Source organism: Podarcis filfolensis, assembly GCF_964270895.1.
Source record: "Podarcis filfolensis genome assembly, chromosome: 1".
Lineage (NCBI taxonomy): Eukaryota > Metazoa > Chordata > Lepidosauria > Squamata > Lacertidae > Podarcis > Podarcis filfolensis.
This window is the reverse complement of record NC_139604.1, coordinates 74,194,553-74,214,907: the sequence shown is the minus strand read 5'-3', so window position 1 is coordinate 74,214,907 and position 20,355 is coordinate 74,194,553. Positions and strand designations below refer to the sequence as shown.

At 42.4% G+C, this 20,355-nt stretch overlaps 1 pseudogene across 1 annotated transcript; it reads left to right on the top strand.

The window, feature by feature from the left end:
• Window positions 1–783: 783 nt before the first annotated feature.
• Window positions 784–1,203, top strand: LOC310751392 (elongin-B-like; annotated as a pseudogene). Its single transcript has one exon. The product of its transcript is annotated as an elongin-B-like (transcript).
• The last annotated feature ends 19,152 nt before the right edge of the window (window positions 1,204–20,355 follow it).

The window sequence follows — 20,355 nt, the reverse complement described above, 5'->3', positions numbered from 1 at the left end:
ATGACTCAGGTAATGTAAGCCTCTTGTTTTTTAACAACTGTTTTAAATTTTGGAGGAGTGGCTCTTTTCGTTTTGTTTTGTGTAGCCCCCCCATCCCACACCCTTTTAATGGATTTATGATTTACTCTGTAGAGCTTTATGTTTATGTTTATTTATCATAGATAAATAAATTAAACAAATAACCACATTGCAAAGCCTAATTCTACACATATTGATGTGCCCTCCCGGATACCCCACCAAGATATATTTGTGCTTTTACTCCAGATCTTGGGACAGCCTCACCCATTCCTCTCCGTTCTGCTACTCAGTTTTGCCCTTTTCCCCTCTTCCTCTTTGAGTTTTCTCCCTTTCCCTTTCCCTGTCAGTTCTTGGGTAATCTGTCTGTGCCTCTAGATGCCCTTGCTGCCCATACCTTTTGTGAAATGTATCCTGCCAAACTGCTTCCCTTCCATTGTGCTGTTTTTCCATGTACTTCAGTGGCCAGGCAGCTGGGTGATCTACTCCTACAAATTGGGACCCGGGGCAAATGTTCCAGTGAAAGGAATGGTTCTGTGCCTACACTATTAAGTGGTACTTGTTGAATGAAAAAAAAAGAAGGTTCTTCTTTTCACTGTATATTCCTTGTCATTTTGTTTTTAATGCAGTTACTTGTCATTGACCAGCCAGATATTATTCAACTGAATATTTGCCAAAGCCCACCTCTTTCTCATCACATATTGCCTAGATTACAGAGAAAGAACAGAGGGGTGGGGGGACATTCAAAAGTGCCAGAAAGGAGGTGCATGTTGGGATACTGAGGGTTCTGCTGCTTTTTCCTCTCTAGGGGGTCTGGGCTGAGGTTGCAGCTACAGAGATGGATGCCTTTCTACTGATCCAGCGTAGCAACACGACCATCTTCACAGACGCCAAGGAGTCCAGTACGCTGTATGAACTGAAAAGAGTTGTTGAGGGGATTCTCAAAAGACCCCCCAGAAGAACAAAGACTATACAAGGATGGCCAGCTTTTGATGACAGCAGAGACCGTGGCTTCACCAGCCAGCCAGCATGAGCTCAGGCCCCAGCGACAGTTGGCTTGGCCTTCAGAGCCAGTGGTGCCTTTGAGCCCCTCCGCATTGATCCCTTCTCCAGCCCACACCCATGCTCCCAGACGTGATGAAGCCCCAGGACTCTGGCAGCAGCGCCAATGAGCAAGTGGTGCAGTGAGAGCCAGAGGGCGATGGAGCAAGCTGCTACTCCCTTCCCCAACCCTCCAGTGTGGAGAGAGGTATCCAATCCAGGTTCCCCTTCTATTCTGCCCCTCTCCAAACAAGACCACACCTCCTTCCAAGCCCCTCCCCACTCATCAAACAGAGCAATGTTTTCATTTTTGGTTTTGGAAACAATAAAAACTCAGCTGTTTTTTTTTAAAAAAAAGTGCCAGAAAGGATATGATGAAGGTTATATTTCGCTGCACTGTAGGTATGCCCTTGTATCAAATGAACAGGATCAACCATCTACCTAAGAGAAGATAGAGCCTATGTCAATCCAGCTGCTGCAAAACACTTTTTGCTTGGCTGAAGGCTCATTGCAAAACTCCCATTTTTGACAAATGCAAGAACTCTCCCTGAGCATTACCTGCCACCGTCAAAGAGGGAAAGTGTTACCGATGATTTATTCATAGTGACACCAAGAAAATCCTGCACCCTCCAGCAGATTTTGTAGCCTACAGTAGCCTTCACAGCTAAATCCCAGGTTAGTCTTCTGCTTTCCTGGAAATAAATGCAGGGTATTCCCTCTTTGAACGCTGCAAAGGCGTTTATTTTTTTTTAGAAAAGAAAGAAAAGATGTGATATGGAAGAAATGAAAGAAAGATTTCCATGACTTCAAGCAAATAGAAGTCAAGGCAAATACTGTGGGGAAAATATTTGCATCTATGGATCTATGCATTTCCATCTCTATAGCCTGTACTCTTGCCTTTGAAAATTGAAGGGTTGATTTTGGTGCCCTCCCTGCAATGTGTCGTGTAGATTATTGATTTAGAGGTTATGGGTAGGGTTGCTTTTTATCGTTTTTATTTATGTTTTCATTTGCTGTAACTTGCCCTGGGGCCTTGTGGTGAAGGGAGACAGGAAATACAATGATTGTCATCATCAATGGCAGAAGTTAAGCAGCAATTAAAACCACAGATCAAGAATTAAAAGTCCGGTATCCTTCTAGCACAAAAAAAGACTTTGCAGTCCCTAGGTGGGTTCACCTGGTGCTGACTTCATTCTTTGAGCAGGGCACCAAACAGCCATCGCTCCAGTGGCCAATGCTTGCCTTCACGGGCAGGATTGCAAAAATGACCCAAGCTTAGTACTGGGGAGTAGACTCTTGGAGAGACATTGTTTGTTGGCCAGGGATCTGTTTTATTTTGTTTTTAAAGAGTCTGTGATCACCTAATAAAATCTGAGTGAGTGACAAACCGGTTTAAAATAACTGTTCAAATATTCCAGTTACAGATAGGTAGCCGTGTTGGTCTGCCATAGTCAAAACAAAAACAAAAAATTTCCTTCCAGTAGCACCTTAAAGACCAACTAAGTTAGTTCTTGGTATGAGCTTTCGTGTGCATGCACACTTCTTCAGATACAAATATTTGTTCAAATATTTCAAGCCTCTTGTTATATATAATATGTGAAGCTTCCTTATATTTCACCAGTCATTAAAAAAAACTTTGATAAAAGAGGGTTTCCTCCCCACTTTGATATACATGCCTTTGCATGCTGCCATAATGCTGCAGCTCAGAACGGTGGTTGTTTAGCTCTGACCCCTATTGCTAAGCTGGTGTAACACCCTGGGAGTGCAGTGATCCTAGCTTGCGCTTGAGATGGTTGGCAATGAAGTAGCTTAGGAGTTTGAAGGAAAGAAGCGTTAGTATGTTACAATACAGTAAGCAAACACAGTTCCACAGCAGGCCAGAGAGCCTCACGATAAATGTCTAAAACACAAATTATTGTAATTCACCAAACACATTTGACTGCACTTTCTATTCATTTCCCTAGAGTCTACATGGAAATTCTGTGTAAGGTGTATTGAAATTGATGGAGGCTGTACTTCAGCCACAGGGCTTAAGTTGATTGTGCCCACAGTTGGACTGTGAACACAATGTGTTGGGTCCAGACTAACTTAGGTCCTACTGAAATCAATGCAACAAGTTATTTACAACTTAAGTCCCACTGATTTCAGTGGGGACTATGTTCAACTAGTCTGGGCTGCAATTTAACCCTGATTACCTGGCCAATAAAGCGAGATGAGTGCCGTAACCCCAGAGTCGGCCATGACTGGACCTAATGGTCAGGGGTCCCTTTACCTTTACCTGGGAGTAAGCCCCGTTAAGTTCAATAGGGCTTGCTTCTGAGTAGACATGGCTAGCGTTCCACTGAAGCCAGCCTATCATTTTCACAGACAACAAAGAGCTGATTCGGATATTTCAGCCCGTTCACTCTTGCAAAACCAGAGTGAATACTGTCATAAGGCAACTCTAAGATGCAAATGATAAGAGATGTGATAGGAATTACTATTTTCTATATTATAATGTCCCACGCAGAAAAGAGTTATATACCCCAAGTATCTTATCATAATTTTGTACACTTCAGTATGGGTTCCATGTAGGACAGACATGAATACTTTCAGAACCAACCTAATGAAATTCAAAGTAAGTCCATACAGCCAAAGATGGTGATTGGTTGGTGAGTGGCTGTGCTCCATCCTGATACTTTAAAAAGTCCCTTGACTGAAAGTGAGGGGGCTTCTCATCTCCAAGAATTAAGGGTTGTTTTGTAGGCAGTATTGGGAAAGAGCAATTTTTCATTTGAGAGGCAACACCTGTGAGGTGGAGTGCTTGACTGCTGCCCCACCAAGCATAGGCAGATACAGAGACTGTGCTGGGTGTGTTCAGTCAACCCCTAATTTTTTTAAAAAACAACAACTGGGGGCCAAGGAACAAGGAACAAGGAGTAAGGAGGAGCGGGGGAGAGCCAGTGTGGTGTAGTGGTTAAGAGCGGTGGACTCGTAATCTGGTGAACTGGGTTCACATCCCTGCTCCTCCACATGCAGCTGCTGTGTGACCTTGGGCTAGTCACACTTCTCTGAAGTCTCTCAGCCCCACTCACCTCACAGAGTGTTTGTTATGGGGGAGGAAGGGAAAGGAGAATGTTAGCCGCTTTGAGACTCCTTCGGGTAGTGATAAAGCGGGATATCAAATCCAAACTCCTCCTCCTCCTCCTCCTCCTCCTCCTCCTCCTCCTCCTCCTTCTTCACAGGCAGAAGCTGTAAGTCCATTCCAGCCTTTTTCTTCTGCCTGCACTGTCTCACTGTCTCACGGCTCTGCCTTCATCTGAGCTCTGTTCACTACTGTTTGCGGAAAGAACTGTGGGAGGTGAAAGGCTATGTTCCCTCTGGATCTGCCCTGCCTCTTGTTAGCTTGGTGTAGGTCTTTTTCTCAGCAGGAAAAAATATCCTGTTTAGGTTTCCTGACCATTCTTGTTGTGGTGGTTTTGTTGCCTTTTGGCCCCTTCCCCTCTTCCTTTTCCTCATCTGTCAGTCTTGTCATTTCCCCTCCTCCCTTTTTTCCTTGGTTGAAATAAACAAATAAGCAAAAAATCCCTGGCCACGCGCCCTAATGAAATGTGCTGCGCACACCTATGGCCCCAGGGATTCCAGACCCATGTTTGTGACTTCTGTGCAGAACATGTGCTACAAATATGCAAAAAATATGCGCATGATAGGAATCGCCTGGTAAATGTCAGAATTTTCTACTGCGCTGCTAAATCATGGGTGGTCAATCCATGGCCTGCCAAGGCCTGGGGAGCAAACCTCTCCATTCACGAGCTATCTGACATTTATTATAGCAAACATATGGGGATGCATGTTACAGGAAATATCAGAAGCACAGCAACAATGAATGTCAGCATCTGTAGGTCATTCTTAAAATTTTAGAAGGCCAAGAGCAATTACTAGAAGAGAATGTGTGCAGCATTCTCACTGAAGAACCTAATGCTAAATATGAAGAACAGTGCCCTGAAGTGTTCTTGAACAAAAAGCTTTATACATTTACTTTTAAAATGCAGCCAACTGTGCTGCACCTGTGTCTGTTATAGACCTGACTCCATAGCTCTTGTGTATTCAAGCACACATTAATAAAAATCTATCATTATTTTAAGAGACCGGCACTGGCAGGAGCAAGACAAATGAGCGTGCATATCACCATTGTGTGCATTGGGGGTTACCTTTACAGGAATTTCCTGCAACCCTTTCCTATGCAGAATTTATTGTAAGGTAGAGAAGTATGTTAATTATGATATAGCTGATAATTAATCATAGAAATCTATATTATACTAGAGCCATTCATTTTCAGGTAGTGCTAAAGGCTGGAAGCATTAGAAGCCAGCTGAAGTTTGAGAAATGCAAAGCTAATACACTCTGCTTTTCCCTTCAGACCTAGGCTTGGACAGAACTTCAAATTCAATTAATTTGCTGGATTCCATATTTTGATTGGAAGCAAAGTCCCACACTTGCCAAATTTATCACTAGGCTTATGCTTCAGTATTTGGATCACAGGAAAGTGTTATTTTGAAAAATGGGTAACACCAAACTATTGGATCAAAGCACACCTGCAGATAAGCGTCTAAGGGTCATCCTGGATGTGTTAAAAGCAACAAAGAGTCTTGTGGCATTTTCAAGGCTGACCCTTTTTTTAAAGCAGGCTTTCATTGACTGCAGCCCACTTAATCACATGTGTGGAGTATACAGTGGTACCTCGGGTTACAGACGCTTCAGGTTACAGACTCCGCTAACCCAGAAATAGTACCTCGGGTTAAGAACTTTGCTTCTGGGTGAGAATAGAAATTGCACGGCGGCAGCGCGCCAGGAGAAGGCCCCATCAGCTAAAGTGGTGCTTCAGGTTAAGAATAGTTTCAGGTTAAGAACGGACCTCCGGAACGAATTAAGTTCTTAACCCGAGGTACCACTGTACTATGATCCTCAGGTGCCAGGTATATATGGGTGGGGAGGATGTAAAGTACTGAGTTAAATGGGAATTGATTGCAAAAGTACAGTCTGTGACAATTCAATTAGAGCTTAAATGTATGCAAATTGACCCTTAAGTGCAGCAGTAATTGGTGATGATGTAACCAACTTAAAAGTGCTGGATAAACTAACACATGTCTGTAAAATGAGCACAGTGTCCCTTCACAGCTGCAGTGCTTGATGATAACGATGCCATCCTAACTTTACCAAGTAAATGCTAGATGACCCTTGGGGTCCCTTCCAAGTCTGTGATTCTATGATTCCAGGACCTGTAATGGGACAGGAAACTATTGGCCTTATTCAAACCCATACAAATAGTTGCAATTCAATATTGTCATGCGGGTGTTACTATTTTAAAGTTCTTTTGTTCTGGAATGGCTATCTTAAGAGAAGGAACAGAGGGCCCTGATCAGTTTAAATGTTCTACTGTTGATATCTGAATAGTGTCATTTCAAATGTCAGAGGTGTGTGCACATGTTCATTTGCCTGGAGATGGCCTGTTTGTCCTGTGCAGAATTCAGAAAGGATCTCGCTTTTAAAAAGAAATGTTAATGGCAGGTGTGTGTGTGTGTGTGTGTGTGTGTGTGTGTGTGTGCTGAGAGAGAATGGAAGGTAGGAGCTGTGGAACTGGAGGACTGGGAGATTAGCGGACATGGTTTGCTAATTGGTGTGGAGCCACTAGTCTAACTTCTCAGCAGGTGAGTCTCTGTTGCTCACTGAAAGGGTGAGGTGGCATGGTGCAGAAACGGCAGCAGAGCTGATCCAGGGCTTCTGCTGGTGCATTTGCACCATGCTGACCTCCCTGCCACCTTTTCCACTCTGTCCCAGTAAGCAATAGTAACTCCCCGGCTGGGAAGCTAGCATAGCAACTCTGCTCCAGATGGTGCCAGTGGGAACCCAAAAGCAGAGTGGGGCAGCCTCCTCAACAAATGGGGGGGGGATTTTAAAAGGGTGGCAGCAGATTGTCAGTTACTCCATTTGTTGTTGTATTTTTACTGCCAGGAAGGGTGCTTATGGGATCTTATTGCTCAAATAACTTGATAAGCTATGGGTACTCCGCACCTAGATTTGTGTTTGCTGCATCACGTCAGGCAGCAAAATGTCTTGGGCTGGCTCGGCCTCTTTGCCAATGACCACAACTGGTTTTTGAGGATGCATAAGACAGCCCAGTATGATCCATTCACTCCCAGTGATTTTATTCCTGTTGCTATTGTTCTCTTATTACTTCTCATTCTCTTCTTCTCACCAAGATTGTGTACAGAGCAAATTGTCGTTGTAATGTGATTGACGTGTTGATCTATACGCTCTGCATTCATATGTATTTTTTTAAAAAAAACAACGAACAGATTCTGGCACTGTAACAATACATTTGCTGTATTTCCACTGTAGTATTTATCCCATTAGAGTAGAATACATCTACTACCTACAGATGCATTAGCAGTATTGTTACCATGGGAATAAAGATGACCTACAACACCATACATGATTCATACCTGAATAGCAATATTGATACTACCTCAGGCTCCTGTTTCCTTGATTACAGTTTCAGTGGCACAAGTAAGTACATAATGACATGCCTGTAATTTTTATATTATTGAAGACTTTATCATGTCAGGAGTCATACTAACATTTACTCATGTGCTTCTAATGGGAAGATAACTGGCTGTAAGGCAGATTATCAGCCTTTCTTTAAAAAACGCTTTCCTCTGACAGTCACTTTATTTCAGAAAAAGTGCCTTATGAAGGAGCAATTACCAGGAGTAAATGGATTTCTAAGTTGACAAAGATAACAGGCAGAGAGTGGTACATCTATGAAATAAACCTAAAATCAAATCAGGATCAGAGAATGTTGAATGATGTTCAAATAATGCAGTCTTGTTGCTGCCTAATTTAAAAAATGGTTTTCAGACTCCAGAGGCTGGATTGCACGACATCTTAGCTGTTGCCAGTGCAGCGCAGAACAGAAAAGTGGTTCTGGATTTCCTTGCAAAAATCTAGAACCTGTTAAACAGAGTTGTGAAAGATGCTTTTAAGTTCTAAAACAACACACACAGAAATGGGAAATATGAGATATTGGGTTGTATGCAACTAAGTCTTTTTCAGAATAATCCCAATGAAATCAAGTAATGATAACTAATATGTAAATCAGGTTTAAATAATTCAGACTTTAGTACACACTGGCTTTGAAAGTTTATATTCATATTGCAAAAAGTTTGCTAAATATTTCCCAGTGGGTTGCATCCCAATGAAGTCATACTCAGAGTAAACCCATTCAAATCAACTCTCATTACCAAATGCTAGCTACAATTAGCTTTTAATCTACCATTCAAGATACATAACAAATTAACAGGTTTGTGGCACTGTGGGTTAAACCACAGAGCCTAGGACTTGCCAATCAGAAGGTCGGCGGTTCAAATCCCCGTGACGGGGTGAGCTCCCATTGCTTGGTCCCTGCTCCTGCCAACCTAGCAGTTCGAAAGCACCTCAAAGTGCAAGTAGATAAATAGGTACCGCTTCGGCGGGAAGGTAAACGGCGTTTCCGTGCACTGCTCTGGTTCGCCAGAAGCGGCTTAGTCATGCTGGCCACATGACCCAGAAGCTGTACGCCGGCTCCCTCGGCCAATAAAGTGAGATGAGTGCCACAACCCCAGAGTCGGTCACGACTGGACCTAATGGTCAGGGGTCCCTTTACCTTTTATGACAACATTATACTTATTCAAAGGGATCAGGGTTTTAAGATTTTATGTTTATGATGCTTTTTTTGTTGGGGTGGGGAGTGGATACCTTGAATGCAAACAGCTTTCTCAGCACAGGCGGGGAAATGCTCCTGCAGGGGCTTTTGATGGATTCCCTCTAATTGACTATGAGTTGAGCATCAGTTGGAAAGAGACTCTTTGATGGTGCTCTCCCAGTGCCAATGAGCTGATTGAAAGGAGGTTGTTCTAACTCACTATCATCTGATCACTGGTTACAGCAGGGGATTGAAAAATGCTGCCGATGAAGTTGGCCTATGAAGGCAGGTGAGATAAGGATCTGGCCCTTTATGGCTGCATCCTTTTACATTTCAGTGGAGCTTAAGAAGCCTAACGGAAAACAGGTTAGCAATTGTCCCTTAGAGCTCTACTGCTCTTCAGCTCTAAGCATATGGATATTTATTTACAGTATCATTTTTACTCAGTTTCTGAAAATAAAAAAATGCAATAAAAACAGTCAGATTGAGAATTATAATTGAAAAATGTAAAAATTTGAGGGGTTTTTTTACTGAAGTGAGAATTGAGTGATATAATGGGTGCAATTAGCTTGTTGACTGACGATTGCATAAGTGGGGTTGTGATTAGTTTTGTGTGATGTGAATGATTTTGGTGATCGTATTATTATGTGTTCTCATAACATTAGATTTTAAAGATGGTATCTTGCCATTATGTTGCATTTCAGTGTATCTTAATGTTCTATATGCGGTTTACTTTTGTGGTTCTTAGTTGTTTTACTTAGGTACATTATAAGTAATATAATTACACTACCTAAAACATGGAATTATAAGTACTACCAGTAGTATGAGTACCTATTTTGTTTTGAATGTGGAATTTGAATAGCAATTCTTACATTGATTCCACTTGGGATTTGTACAAGACTGAAATCTGAAGCACTGTATAACTTAACTAAGAAAGTTGAGCTGAAATAAAATAAACCTCCCCAACAAATCAATTATTATGGCTTTCTTTAAGATTACAATAGACTTTCAAATGTGCCGTGAATAGAAACCTTTTGGGGACGAATGTCTCTGAGATTCTTGGTGGATATTTTTAGGCTTTTTTCTTTAATGGCTAATCTAGAGATGGACAATTGCAAAATCTAGGCTGACTGAGTATGCATATTTTAAGGAAACGCTTCAGTTTATATTGATAAATTAAGAACAGTGCCTTCTGTAATTTAGGCCCACTTGTACTTTGACCAGCAGACAGACTGACATCCTATCCTCTTCATTAAGTTTGCATACAGTATATATTACCATAAGGGAGAGGGGGGTGGGAAGCACCCAACAATAAAGGATGCAGTCATCCACATGTAAGCAATATACACCATAGCTGAATGAGACATGCCCTATATAGGAATAGAATCATTTTGGCTGCTGAAAGTCATCACCTGCTTTCTATCCTTCAACTGCTTGGCCGGAGAAGGCAGTGTGTATTTTGCATGTTCCAAATCAACTAGGCTCAAGAACTTACTGGTGTTTCTTTCCCTAACAAACATGTCTCGGTGACAACAGACGGTGTGGTGGAGCGGCGCCACTCACCTGACCTTGGGTCAGTCGCATCACTGCTGCTTACTGGGAGGTAGAGAGGGAAGGAATGAGGTGGCAGCCAGGTCAACACGCAGCAAATGTACTGGCAGGAGCACTGGATTGGCTCTACCTGAGAATTTGTATTGCACCAATCTTGCTGCTGCCTCCCCACTTCCTAACTACCTCCCAGTAAGCAGCAGCAGCACAACCAATAGGAGGTCACGTGAGCTGTGGCGGCCACCACACCATCAGCTACAGTGTCTCGGGCTTCTTACGTAGAACTGGAGGTGTGCCTTTTTCTCTTTCAGCAATATTTATTGAACTCTATTAGCATAGCTGTCAACCTTCCCTTTTTTTGCGGGAAATTCCCTTATTCCAGTGCCATTTTCCACTGCTTCCCTCTGCTATCCCGGATTGTTAGATATCCCGTAGACTGTCCCAGGACAGGTGAGGCTGCTGATCCCTTATTTTCGAGGCTGCTGATCCCTTATTTTCAAACCTGAAAGTTGACAGCTATGTCTATTAGCATTATATCCAATAGGGTTTTAATAACGTGTCGCTGGGGCTTTTTATACAAAGATGTTGACACCGACATGTTAGCTCTTTAAAAAAGCTCCTTGCTTCTGTTTGACAAATGAAAAACTCATTGATCCCCAAAGACACTGTTAGGTGAGGCTTAGGGCTCACAGTCACTGCCATTGATCCAAAGAAATGCCTTTCAAAACCCCATTAGGAACTTGCCTTTTTCCTATGATGATGATTCTCCCAGGCTACAATGGAGAGGGCATCTCGTAAAAATGGCAGATAAACGGACTCTTCCCTCTTCCCTCCTACTCTGTGTTCACCCCTTTCTCAAATTCCATTTATGGTGTCGTTCAGGCTTCATAAATAAATAAATAAATAAATAAATAAATAAATGCTGCCAAGTTTAGAGACGTCTTAGCACTATGTTCAGCACTATGTTAACTGATTGAACCTTTGGAAAGGAAGGAAGGAAGGAAGGAAGGAAGGAAGGAAGGAAGGAAGGAAGAAAGAAAGAAAGAAAGAAAGAAAGAAACTTATTTTGAGCACTAATTTCTCCATGTTTTACCATTTATCTTAGAGAACTTTCTCTAGTAATGAGTTATTGATTCATTGTGCTAGGATCACCTCCTGGTATCAGATGAAACATCCAGAAGCTGTTCTTCCCCTTACACCATTGGGGTTATAGTAGGTAGCTATGAAATGAAAATTACCAGAAGCTTCATCATGTGCAACAATATGATTATTATTTTAATTTATTTACCCAGTTTTTATTTATTGAATTTCTTTACCACTGTTCAGTACAACTGTTACCAAGCTAGTTTAAGGTAAATGCACAACATCATTCTGGTTCAATAAAAAGCACAAAGATCATACATAAATATGATTATTAGAAGCAACATTATTATGATCATCATCACAGTCCATTAAAATACAGCCATCCATGCACATGGCACTTTGCAGATTAACCAGTACAAAAAAAGAGAAGTCTCTTCCTTGGAGGATTTTGCAGTCCAAATTCTGACAGTGGAGAAAATAACAGAGGGGGAGAAAGTATGAGGGAAACAAGAAATGCTTTATTTCTGCTGTGGGCATTTAGATATTATTTTTTAAAAGCTTTATTATTTTTGCCTATCGCATTTCACATGCACTTTCAAAACTGGGTAAAAACTACTGAAAGACCTTTAAAACATCACTACATCATAATGTTCTGTTTATATCATGGGATTAGAACCACTCTAATCCTGCATTAACAAAGCGGTTCTGATTCTCTTTAGCTACGCAAGATCTTTCAAATGTTCATCAGTTTATCATGTGATACATCTGCAACGGATTATCAAAAGAGCACCCATGTTACAGAATTAATTTGAAGATCCAGGTGGTGTTTAGAAACTGGTCTCTTTTTTGAAATGCTAGAACTAGTGAATATAATAGGATCATTCAATGCAGTAACCTGGATGGCTGGTAATAATATATTTATAGAGTCAAGCCCCACGAGATGATAAACAAGGATGAGCCAGCAACTCAGATAAAACCGTCTATGACACAATTTTGCTAAACATGAGTTGAATTTGACAACAGCTGAAAGGAACCAAGATCCCCTAGCTCAGATTCAACCTATCTGTCTATCACTAGCTACTGTTGACAGGGTTAGGGATCTTCTCCCACACATCCTGATCTCGTTCTCCTGGTTTTATATGTAGAGCCTTGCTTCCGATTCCACCCCCACAGTAGGGATCCTGTGACTCAGAGCTTAAACAGACAATTAAAAGCTCCATGGGATGTATCTGCTCCTCAGACGTACCATTTCATTTTACAGGTGCGGGGACTAAATGTTTGAATGGTCTCTTTTGTAAAAATGCATTCCTTGCTACACATCCAAAACTAGTGAGGACAAGGTTCTGTGCATAGCTGTCAAGTGTCCCTTATTTGAAGGGACAGTCCCTTATTCCAGCGCCATGTCCCGCTGCTGTCCCTTATTGATGGATGTCCCTTAAATGTCCCTTAAGTGATGTCCCTTAAATTTCAAACGAAGCAGCTCCTCTCCCTCCCTCCCTGCCGGCCAGGGAGGAGGGAGGCTCCAACTGTGTTGCTTGGCTGTGTTGCTCACCCAATAAGAAGTCTAAGAACGACTGGGGGGGTGGAGCTTGCATGCCTTGTGTGTGACTAGTTAATGCAAGCTGAGGGGTTTTTTGAATGCTGGACACCATTTTGTTGCACGTGCTGCTGCAAACTTTGCAGTGCAAAGCCAGGCCGGGGAGCCATCTTAAGTTGAGGCTGCATAGGCCTTGTGGTGCATGTGATTCAGATTCTATTCAGTTGAACCTCTGGTTACAAAGTTGGTTGGACAGTGTTCTCAAAGCTACCAGCATGAGTTTGACCAGACTGCAGGAGGACAGGAAGACTGGAGTGCCTGGAACATGTGAGGCTGCAGGTCCCTTATTTTGGCTGCTGGTCCCTTATTTTCAAGGCTACTGGTCCCTTATTTTCAAATCTGAAAGTTGACAGCTATGGTTCTGTGGCATACTCTGTGTATGTGTGAGGGGAAGTTCTACGTGGAGGGGAACATTCAGACATTTGATCCCCCACCTTCAATACGAAATGGTACAGCCCAGAAATGGATACATCACATGGAACATCTGCTCATAATTCTTAGGTAGACACATGCAGGACCTACCACAAAATGTTTGGCTAGCCACGCCCTTCCCCAAGATACTCCATTCATGGCTCAATCACACTTCATTTTGTGCCACGTTTCTAGGCACAAATTCGGGCTTTGCACATCTGTGTACAAATGGTGTTTTTGGTTTTTGGTACCAGTGTTTTCCTAGGAAATCCCATGTTCATTTGAAAGAGCAAATGGCACTTGGGTTTTCTGCAGAGTACCAGTTGCTCTGTTTCAGCAGCAAAAGATATATGTCAAGGAACTGTCAAGCAAGGCCAGGTCAACAGAGGGCAGGGAAGCATGGGAGGCACAGAATGCAATTAGCCTTTTATTAACAGAAAATAAAAACCAGCTGAGACATTGCTGAAACTGACCACTACCCTGTCCTCACCCCTCCAGCCTCTCACTCTGGATCCCTCCCAAGCAGACAAGGGCTGTGTTAAGGGGGATGAGCTCCTCCTCTGAGCCTGTCTGGCCCATTGCTCAGCAACATGCAGGACTTTCCTTGACCTGGGAGTCAGAGGGGGAGGAGAGCCCCCTCTTAGACTGTCCTGCTGTTGTGTAGAATCCTGTGACTCCTCTCCGTCATGAGTCTGTGCTCACATAGTGACTGTTAGCCTCTAGCCCTCCTGTCCTGGAAGGCCCTCCTTCTCCTGACCCTCCTTGATCGCTCAGACCCCCTGCTTCTAGCACCTCCCAGCTCATCCCTTCTGCAGACTGCTCTTCTGTGTTCCACTACCATGATGTGGGATCTAAGTCATTGTCTTCTGTGTCCTCTCTGGGAGGGCAGTTTCCACCACTCTTCCTCATCCAGCCAGTCCCTGAAAAAGGCTTTCTGGGGGAAAGCATTGGGGGGGCACTCAGACATGGACCTGTAAAGCCTGGACCTGTGCCCAGAGAGCACAGAGCAAATGAAAGTGTGGGTGAGCCCTCAGTCCCCTTTCCTATCCAGTCTTCCTGCTCAAGGCAGTTAGCATTCCATGGCCACTAAGCATATAGAGAGAGATTCCACACTGGCTATTTATTGGGTATTAAATACTGATATGATCACACAAAGTTTTCACAAAAGTTATAAGATGTTGCCTGTTTGTTGAGCATTCGGTGTGATGTATCTGATGCTTTAAATGAATTCAAATCTCTGAGGCCTAATGAATTCTATCCAAGGGCACTGAAGGAGCTTGTGAGCGTAATCTCAGAGCTGTCTATAATATTTGAGAATTATTGGGGAAACAAATGTTGTCACCATCTTCAAAAAGTTTTTTTTTGGGGGGGAGGGCCCAAGCAAGTAGTGACCGGTCAGATTGACATTGATACCAGAACAGATAATTAAACAGTTGGTCTGTGAGCACTTGAAAAAGGATGCTGTGATTACTAAGAGCTGGCATGGGTTTCTCAAAAATAAGTCATGCCAGACTGATCTTGTTTATTTTTTAAATAGAGTTACAAGCTTGGAGGATCAGTGGAATATATAGTATCCTGATCTCAGTAAGGTTTTTACAAGACCCCCCCTTGGAATAGAAAGCTGGCAAAATGTGGGCTAGACAATGTTACTGTTAGGTTGATTTTTAGCTGGTTGACTGACCAAACCCAAAGAGTGCTCACTAATGGCTTGTCACCATCCTTGAAAAAAGTGACAAAGGCTGTAAGGTTCTGGCCTGGACCCAATGTTGTTCAACATCTTTATAAATGACTTGGATGAAGTAATTGAGGGACACTATACTTCTGTATAGACACTATACAGAAGTATAGTGTCCAGATGAAGTGAATTAATTATTCTACTCTATTTTGCCTTGGTCAGACCACACCTGGAGTACTGTGTCCAGTTCTGGGCACCACAATTTAAGAAGGATGTTGACAAGCTGAAACATGTGTAGAGGAGGGCGACCAAGATGATCAAGGGTCTGGAAACCAAACCTCCTGAGGAATGGTTGAAGGAGTTGGGTATGCTTAGCCCTGAGAAGAGATGAGAGCCATCTTCAAATATCTAAAGGGCTATCGCATGAAAGATGGAGCAAGCTTGTTTTGTCCTGCTTTGGTGGGTAGGATCTGAATCCATGACTTCAAGTTACAAGAAAGGAGATTCAGCAAACCATCGGGAAGAACTTTCTGGCGGTTAGGCAGTGGAATGGACTCCCTTGGAAGGTGGTGGACTCTATTTCACTGGAGATTTTGCAAAAGAGGTTGGATGGCCATTCTTTAGCTGAGATTCCTGCATTGCAAGGATTGGACCAGATGCTCCTTGGGGGTACCGTATCTTCTAACGCCACAGTTCTATGATTTTATGATTCCAAGATCTGGAAGGCTACAAGTTTCTCATCCCTGTGTTAGAATAACATAGACTGCATCCTAACCTAGCACAGCAGAATCTAGATGGCTGTAGAAAACTTGCTATGTCACTATGTGACACTTGATTTAATGTATAAGGCCCCCAAAGGGGGGTGGTATAGAGCTTTAATAGAACATTATGTATTATTTTTTATGTAGGAGTATAAACTTGCTTAGGATTAAAGCAAAAGATATAACCTTTGGGGGCAGGCTATTGTATAATCCTGTTGCTGGGGAGAGACAATTAAAAGCCTTTTTAAATGAAGAGAGTGCTTTTTCTTCCGGCGTGTGTGCAAAGGCAAGTTTTAAAAGTGTGATTTGTTTCACTATGAGTCATCTCTTGAACATTTGATGGATATGAATCAGATGACCTTCCTCTGGCAGCATTTGCTGAAAAGAAACAAATGTTTCTGATTGTTTAGAAGTCTTCAAAGACAGTTCTTACAGGCATCATGATCGTCTTTACCATTTATTGCTTTCACTTCGCTTCCCCATCAACTGCAGTGAAAAAGTAATACTCCCTTGTCTTATCCCTCTGGACTGGAGCAAGGTAGCTTCTTAGGAGGTTTTTGTTTTCATCCTGGCCTGCAAGTTGAAAAATGGAGAGAAAGATTCAGCTGAGTGGGTTGGTGGTTGGTGCAATGACAACTCTGACAAGAGAATAGTTGGGAACAAAGAGTCGTTTTGAGCAAAGATACATGACCCAAGACCAAGTCGACTGAAGACCATCCAATGGCATGACCCAGCCATATCAATTTTAGGCATTCAGGATTTGTCATCTGATGATAAAATGGAAAAGAAGCCCCAGATCTTCCAAATCCCAACATCTTAGGGTTGGAATAGGGCAACTTGAAGGCTTCAGCAAAAGGATTTTCAGACATCCAGCCACTTGAATCAAATTACTTCCATAGTGATAAAGTTGAATGACAAAGGTTAAGTATATTTGCAGTTGATATAGCATTTATTGCTCTAAAACCAGATAATACGTTTACCAGGTATTGAGAACAGTAGCTGAGTGTCCCGGGATAGCAGGTAATAAGAGGAATACTTTAAAACAGATGTCTTGTCTTTCCCCTCTTTAATAAAATAAAATGTTGAACAGTAAAAACAAATGGTGATTAGCAATGAGCCTGGACACTATCTGGGAATAAATTTTCAAACAAATAATGAAGATTTATATCAATTTTTGTTAAATTGAAAGGAGAATGCAAAGGTGGAATTAGGCAGATGAACAAAATTTAAATCATCATGGTATGGAAGAAATAGCTATAGAAATGAACACTTTGTCTAAAATCAACTCTCTCCTTCAAAATATTGCAACAACAATAATAGAGATAAAACCAGGAAGTGGTAATAATTGACGAACTCATTCCTTTGAGAAGAGAAGAAAGTGAAAGTTAGCTTTGATATAATGAGGAAAATGGAAACATGAAGATTATTAGATGCGTGTGTGCGCGTGCGTGCATGCGCGCGCACACACACACTATTATATTATTAAATCTGGGATCAGGAGTTCCAGTTTTAGTTTTGAAATATTATGCAAACTGCCTCAACTGGATAATATGATAATCTGAAGAATGGACTCATGGAGTAAAAACTGTATTTCAGGCTTGCAGTGTAACACCTTGAAGATACTTTACCAAGGACAGAAAGATATTGGTGGAGGGTGAAGCACAATATTTCATGGAATATGGACTTCTTGGGAGAAATACAGGGAAGCTTTGTCTCCATTACAGTCATCTATATTCCCAGTTCTCTTTGACCCTACATTCAATAAATAATGGTATTTGGGATATTTTGATCAATGGGTATCTCATGGTTTAAAATTCTATAAAGGCTACATAAAAGGATAATGAAAATTCTCTCCACAGGCTCCGTGAGAATCTGCCACTATTTGAATATTTACAGTGAATTTTACAAGAAGCAACATTTAGAAGTAATGGGATAAAAGCAATGACTGAGGAGTAAACATGTTTTGACTACATCCTGCACAATAAGGAATGAAAGGACTTTCCCTATACAGTATTAAAAAAAAAATAACCCAGTGTATGTGGAAAAGCTGGCAACAAAGTAATAAAGGAAAGTTTCAAGGGAAGAATGGGACTGTAGATTGGGAAATCTGACTGTGACAATGTTGATGTTCTAACAAAAATATGCATGTCACTCAAGTCAGCTTTGTTACCGGAAGATTGGAAGTAACTGTTGCTGTTGTTTTATAAGGGGATACAGGAGACATAAGGAAACAATTGTCTTGCTTGGCTAAGTACCTTGCTGGGATGCACTGGTGAGAAGACCCTCAGATGAAGAGTGATCACTCAGAGCAAAGGTGTTGATGGAAGCATTCCTTGCAATTGACCCAAAAACTGAGGAAAGGTACAGGAAACACGTTCTCCTAAACACACCGGCATCGCATCTTCAGGGAAGAAATGGAATCACCACCACATGGGACTGTCAGGATGAAATTGGACAAAATGTATTGATGGTAACCATGCTGTAGGGAACAATCATGCATGTGTGTGCCTGAGAGAGGTGGACAAGAAAACAACACTCTAAATGGGGAAGAAGGCAGAGATGCTTCAGGGGAAGAGACATGGGAGTGGTAACATTTACCTGAAATGCCAAGGAGTGAGAAATGCCAGCTCTAGTGTTATTGTAAGGAAATTGCCAGAAATGTTCATCTGCCTGCCGGACCTGCAAGGTAACATCATTGGCTATTCATTGACAACAGCACTCCCATACTGCCACTCTGTTACTTTCCCTCCTCTCCTTTAAGACAGATTCTAGCAGAGTCCCAACATGTTCCTAGTCACTTATGAGGTCTCACAGGAAGCCAAGAAACTGAGCTCCACAAAGGAAAAGGGATGGGGAATGTATATACATAATTTATAGCCCAAATAACACAAAAGAGATCTCTTGGATTAAGATTCAGGAAATTCAGAAGAAACAATCTAGGCCATCAAGATAATAGATGAGACAATTGGTTTCATCCATGTTTCAGGCCCTTGAGTCCACTTTGCACATTGTTAGCCTCCTTCTCCCTCCCTTAGCAGGGTTGAATCACGCAGCACAAGAGACGAGCTTTTCTCATAACCACCACTTAAATCACAGCTATTGCCGGGGAGAGGGAGAGTCTTGACTTCATAAATAACAGGATTTGTCCTGTTAAGAAGTATAAAGTGTGGTTTATATTAAACGGAAGCATCAATCTTTCCTGGAGAACTGACAGGATTGTTGGGGAATGTAGCATTTTCTTATTCCAATAATGTAAAACAAAACCACACTGACAGCAAGGCAAAGATAAATCTTCATCATCGTCAAAGAATGCCCAGTGTGGGCAAAATGGTGTTCCCTAAGACATGACTGTCAGGCAGGTGTGGGGAACTTTTGGTGGGGCTGAACTACAACTTCTATCAGCCTCTGCCTCAGCAAGTGTGGAACTGCTATGCCTGGGAAAGACAGAAAGATTCATATCCTGTCAAACAGCTCATCCCCTTTCCCGGTCATCTGCTGCAGTCTTTATTTGGCTTCTTCTTCTTCAGTCATGACTCCAGTCAGTGTGGTGTAGTGGTTAAGAGCGTAGTCTCGTAATCTGGTGAATCGGGTTTGTGTCTCCGCTCTTCCACATGCAGCTGCTGGGTGACCTTGGGCTAGTCACACTTCTCTGAAGTCTCTCAGCCTCACTCACCTCACAGAGTGTTTGTTGTGGGGGAGGAAGGGAAAAGGAGATTGTTAGCCGCTTTGAGACTCCTTAGGGTAGTGATAAAGCGGGATATCAAATCCAAACTACTTCTTCTTCTTCTTCTCCTTCTTCTTCCAGCAGTGAATAAAACTCAAGGGTCGGAGGCTGCAGAGTTCCCAGCTAAAGAGCTGGCCAAAGATGCAGACCCAGCTCAGGGCTCTGAGCCTTCTGATGGAAAATGGAGGCTGCATAGGCACCATTAAAGCACCCACCCCACTCAAACTATCCTAGGAACTATAGCTTGTTAAAGGTGCAAGGATTTGTGAGGAATAAACTGCAGTTCCCAGATTCTTTGGGAGAAAAATGTGTTTTAAATGTATACAGTATAAGCAGCCTGAGCCTGATGGACAGAACCTTCCTGCACCACCAGAACCTGTTAGGCCAGAGTCAGGACCCTCATGGAAACTGCCACCTGATGAACCAAATGCCTCCTTTTGTACCTCACCAGTCCAGAGCCACAGGGAACACACTTGGTAGGAGGCTATGGAACAAAGGTGGAGGCACCCAACTTCAGGCCAGAGGGTTGGCCCTTTAAGAACCTGAAGTGGGTGGAGCTTGGGAGCCAACAACAACAACAACAACAACAACAACAGCCTCTTTGGAGCAAGGATTTCCCATGTAGAATAGCCTGGCTTACAGTGCTTCACATTCTAAGAATGCAAGTCACTGGCAAGATAGTTAGGAAGTACAACAAATTTAACAAAATTTATATGCCACTTAGTTGGGGGGGGGGGAGATCTCTAAGCTATTTTCAAAAATATAAAACAGAACATTAAA